Here is a 6,000-nt window from a genome sequence, read left to right as displayed (position 1 = left end):
CTTGTCATTTATTTATTTTTTCTTACATTCATCTGCTTTGTAATTGTCACTACATAACATTTTCCTCATCCAGAAAGGTGGGATTTAGTGGTAACATGCATTACAAATGCTTTCGACCGGATGGAGAATTGATAAAAAAAAAAAAAAACACTAGTAGTATTATTCAGATAAACTGCTTTAACCAAAATAAACTACAGCGTATTAATCCTGATCAGTGTGGTTGTTTGCGTATGTTTGTTTCAGGAATCAGTCTAGAACTTGGTAGCTTTTAGGGGGAAAAAAATATTTTCATAAACTAAAGTGAAATAATCCCGCTTTTATTTACGCTGCAAAAAACATACTGTAAAACGAGAACGAGTGGAGAACCAAACTTTACTGAGTATAGTGCTTAAATAGGTTTGCTGCAAATACGTGGTAATTAGTTTCCTGCTGGAAATAGAGCTGCTCAAATATTTACATTTTTTAAAATTCAATAAATACATGATTGAATATAAAGATAACAGAAATATGAATAACTTTATGTTTAAAATATAACTGCTTCAACATGAAACAAGTTTGAAGTCATGGGTTGTAGTGCATCATAACTTTATAATCTGCACACCTGTGAGGAGATGGGATTAACAGTGGGACTGGGCAATATGGCTTAAAGCTGGACCTAAGATTTTCTTCCCCCTTAACAATTCCAATACATTTATATTTTCTTAAGTTTCATAAGAAAAATGACAAATATTGCTTTGATTTCAGCCATTCCCTCCAGGAAGTGACCTTAATTTAATAATTAAACAAAGTTCAATCTGTAAAACTTGCTCGTGAAATAACCATGACCACAAACAATGGAAAACGGTAAATGTTAGCAGCTAGCGGTAACACAGTGAGTCAGTTTATCAACTATGAGAAAACAACTAAGAACAAAAAGTGTTGAACTCATGTTACTGTGAGCCATGGAAGTCCAAGGAGTGCATTGGTGGGAAAAAACAAACAAACAAAAAAAACAGATTTCCCAAAAACAAAATCTTTATAAACAAAAAAATTATTAATCAATAAAACTGGTTAATTGCCCATCTGAATTTAACAGTGATAGAAACTTTGTCCAGTCAGATAACAGGGTCCCGTCCTGCAGCGGGACCCAATTAGACTGACTGAATGCAAACTGTTTGCCAGCTGAGTGTGAAATTAATTATAACAACCGAACAAGCCGTTCAAATTAAACAAACTGTAGGATATGGATCCCTTCTCTTTACTAAATAATCTAATTAAAATGAGGAATTTTCAAAGTGATAAGTTGATTTCAAAGTAACTAAAATTCTCTAGATTACCTGCATAATTAGATTATTTTTAAGCAATTAACTATCTTAGCTTTAACAACTATTCTTTATAGGTAAAGGAAACCCAACATTCAGTTTATTTAAAAATTAAAAATTTTCTAGTTTGGTCAAGGCTGCTTTTTTTTTTTTTTTTACCACAGGTACGGCTGAAAAAATTTCATGTTTTGACATTTATTGCAGAACTTGAAATTCACAGATATAAATCAGAGGTCTGGAAGTAGCTCGTTGGGCCTATCAAAGTAGATAACATTGGTTAGAAATGTAACATCCAACATCAGAATGACAAAAGTACGAAATATTTAATTAAACCTTTTGTCTATTTAGCATTGTTTGCTATTTGGAAAAAGGAGTAGATACAGAAATGCTCTTTTCAGATTAGATCCCAACATGCACCAGATCATGTGATCTGCAGTGTGAACAAACATTTGGGACAGAAAATCCAATAGTACAGCCAGATATTGTTAGTGGGGTTTCAGTCAGGTGTTTGGTCATATCCAAAAAATATATTTAAAAAAAATCCACATTAACTTGTCAGCTGAGGAACATATGAAATGCCCTAAAATGTCCTGGTATACGGCTGCTCTGACTTTACTTGACCTGATAAAATGCAGTGAACCCACCCCAGCAGACAACATGGTACCAAAACAGGAAAGATCACGCTGGACCTCAGGAAGCTTAGATTTTCTTTCTCCTCAGTCTTAATCCAGACTCTGGGAGCCAATTTAAGAGAAGCTATTTTCATCAGTAAAGAAGACATTTATACACTCAGCAGCATTTTTTTTCTCATGCAGATAAGAAAAATCTGCCAATATTTTTGGTTTAGCAGTGGGTGGCTTAACACAAACAATGTGACAGTTGTAAATCATGTCTCTGTGAATTAAAACATACTCTAACCCCATGGGTGGTTCTAGACCGGGGCCAACAGCGGCCAGTTAGACATTATGCTGAATAAGTGTCTAAATATGATATGTGCTGACACAGAAACTATAACTGATAAGTCGCTTTGACCAATTACTTTTCTTTTCTTGGTTTCATTTATATAATAATATAAAATTGAAGTTGTTCTACGCAAGGGCGTAGGTTTGATTTGAACTTTGGTAGGGACACTATTGGTCTGGTGTCATTGGTGCTATGCAATATGCATGCCCTTTTTTATGCTCGATGTGAGCATCCGTACTGATAAGAGGAATTCATTGTTAAAAGAGAAAAGCAACATTTTGCTACATTAAAAAAAATGTTATAAGCTCTACACGCATTAGATGCTGTTTATCAATGTTTGAAGCATCACCGGCTCTGAAGAATGTGGAATTAGGACTGTTTTCCACTTTGAAAACGGTTTCATTTGAACGACTAAGAGAGGGTAAATACAGTATTTTCTTTTGAAGATATAGAATTGTGCAGAGTTAAACCCCACTCTAATATTTGTACCTACTATTCTCTCTCTGTATCAAGCAAAATAATACATTCATTAAAATATTAACTTCACTATAAAAGTTGAACATCTGGGCTGTAGTTACTCTGTGTAGCCCATTTCATGTATTTCATCTGGGGCTGAAAAAAAATGAATCATATTGATTATTTCAATAATCGTCAACTAATTTAGTAGGTGATTCATCATTAACTAGAGTATAGAGACTTTAAAACATACAGTAATATAAATGTAAAATGTGTGTGGGAAACCACAGAGCAACCCACTTAGATAAGTTATATTAAAATTGTAAAAATAAAAACAAAAAAATGAAAACAGTAATATCAACTAAATATCGGTAAAAAGGAAACCCTCACATTTTCTTTCTTAATTGGCTGTTGCTAAGAATCAGAAATGTTGATGGCTTACAGCCTTTATTTGCCCATTTTTCCAGCAGTCTTCAGAACTCCTGGCTGACTCAGAATATATCGTTTTAAAAAAGAAAAAAAAGGTTTTTGTTTTTTAGTGTACATGATATTAATTTTTTTTATTGGGACTAGTTTTGTAGCCTAATATTAATTGTAGTAACCGCTGCATTCTAGTGTGAATAAATTTTCAATGAAGTGCTCCAAGCACACGCGGACTAGAAAACAGCCAATCAGAGGGAGAGAAGGCGGAACTCAGAACAACCAATGAGAGTGGAGTTAAACAGCGCAGCACAGTTCCATGCGCTGCTGCATGTAAGGGACAGGAGAGACCAGGCAGAGGAGCTGCGAGAGGAATAGAAGCCACTGCTGCAAGAACTACTGCTGTAAATTATAAACATGTTGCTCACATCCAATTATTGGTAGGGACAATTAGGTCGGTTCAAAATTTTGGTAGGGACATGTCCCTATGGTCCCTATGCAAACCTACGCCAATGGTTCTACGTTTAGCTTCTGTCATACTCAGACAGACTCAAGTTTGTATCTACTAAATCTTAGATGTTAATGGTTGCAATTGGCTTTTTGGCTCACTTTATTTCAAACAATGCACCAGTGCTCTATTCTGTTAGTTTTTTTCTTTCTCTTTTTAGCGACCATGAAAAAAACATAAAACAAAAAAACATTGGCCCCATCCTGGTGGCTCTAATAAATCTGGCCTAGAACCAAAACCCTTTTGAAATCACTGTTACATTTGTTCTGAGGTTTACAGTTCTTCCAAGGCTGTGGTTTTCCATTTTGCTTGAGCATCTTTCTCTACCTTTCCAAAGTTTCCACAGTTTTCCATGAATAGGTTTGAATACATCACTCTTTATGGGGCTCATTTTGGACGACTTTTAAGTCAGAAGTGATCGGCATTGTAGGCCATAAAATAAGATTTATTTGTTAGAATTTTTATCCTCATGGTTTTAAGTGTTATATTTAATTTTTGCAGAACTTGGACAATCAGTTTTCTTTTTTCTTTTATGGATATTTCATCCTTCTGCTTCATTCTATCTCTATTCTCCCACTCTGCAGAATCTGTTAGTTCAATCTCTAACGTAATGCTCTCTCTGCTTTTTCTCATAGTAGCTTTGCCTCGTATGTTCCTGTTTGGCTGTGACTCCATCCTGGAGAGAAATGTCAGCTGTGCTGCTGCCATCAGCCCCTTTGTTTATAGATGTTGGAGATAGGCCTGTTTTTCAGTGTAGTCCTGTTTCTCTGACCGTGACTAACTGGATGTGCTCTCTTAATGACATGTGAGCTGGCTCGGAGCTCGTCTGCCTGACTGTGTGTTTCCTGGGCTGCCTTTTACAGTTGCTTTTTGTATGTCTGCTTCTGTCTCCTTGAACCCCAGCCGTCCTCGGCAGATGGCCGCTCACACTGAGCCTGGTTCTGCTGGAGGTTTCTTCCTGTTATAAGGCAGTTTTTCCTCTCTTCTGTCGCTACAAGCATGCTTAGTTTGAGGGATTGCATTTAAGTCAACGAGTCAATGCAATCCACTGGTTTTCCTTAGATAAAAATCTTTGAATCAATCTGACTGGATGATCTAGTGAACTGTAAAGTTCATTGAGATCACGTGTTGTGAATTGGCGCTATAGAAATAAACTGAATTGAATTCTCTATAAAGCATTATCATAATTAACACAAATAAACCTGATAATGAACTATATACAGTAGTGTTGTGGTCCCTAGAGAAGTGGGTATTCTATGCTTTAAATCTACATTAGAAAATCCAACCAATTTCATTCCCGCCGCTTCATGCTATGTGAGCTGCTGTAGAGTAAACGGAGCCACACGTCTGCTCTTCTTCAACCCCCTCCCAGAGCGCCGCAGTAATTCCAGCTAATGCGGATAAAGCTCAGGACTCGTTGCGCACGGTGCGCGCGGTGCGCACTGCCTGCGTCGCGCAGACCTTCTTGGATTTGGACGCAGCCCGCGTCCCTCCGTCTGCAGAGACCGCACGGGCTGTCAGATTATCTGGTCAGAGTCGGCGGTAATCTGCGGATAGGACATGTACTTTGATATTTTTTGGATAGTATAAAAGTTGTTCCCCGCTTCCTCTCCAAGCCATGGTTTATTCCAGATTTCTAATCATCAGGTGAGATAGATTTGATTTTCTGGATGAATCAGGGGAAGGGAGCAGATGATGAGAGTCAGGAGTGTGTTTAAGGTAAGAACCTTTGAAGAATACAAGTTCTGATATAAAGTAAAGCTTTATTTCTTTACTCTGAATCCACCCAAGTGCTCAACTCTACATACTATAGGTTCTCATTAGAGCATAAGGGGACAAACTTAATCAGCTTTACTATCAAATAATAACAGTTGAAATGTATTTAGCTATAACTACATTACATATCAAAGCTCAGATTTGTCTGTTAAAGTATTTTTTATGTCATATATCAGAATCCAAGATCTTGCATTGAATTTTCAGATGTTGAATACAGAAAACTTAACAGATAAAATAAATCTGTGACATTTTGGATTTTATATCATGTTCTTTAGCAAACTTTCATCTTGGCTGACCTGTTCCATATCATCCAGAGTCAGATCAGCATCTTAAAAGAAACTCAGACCTCTGGTTATCATCGGGATATCTTAAGTTGTTACCTCTTTTGTGTTTAATCAGCTTACTGTCCATAAAATGTTCAGCAGGAAGTGTTTATCTCTTTGCCCCATATGATCTGTCTCCTATCAGGGCCTGTCCTGATATAGGATTCTTTGTTTCCCTTTTCCTAGCCGCCCCGTTAGGTATGTGCTCCCAAAGACTGTTATATATTTAGAATATATTTCCATACTCTCCTCT

This window comes from Cyprinodon tularosa, unplaced genomic scaffold (genome assembly GCF_016077235.1).
Source record: "Cyprinodon tularosa strain WSP-4 unplaced genomic scaffold, ASM1607723v1 ctg194, whole genome shotgun sequence".
NCBI lineage: Eukaryota > Metazoa > Chordata > Actinopteri > Cyprinodontiformes > Cyprinodontidae > Cyprinodon > Cyprinodon tularosa.
Note: the sequence above shows the minus strand (reverse complement) of the source record.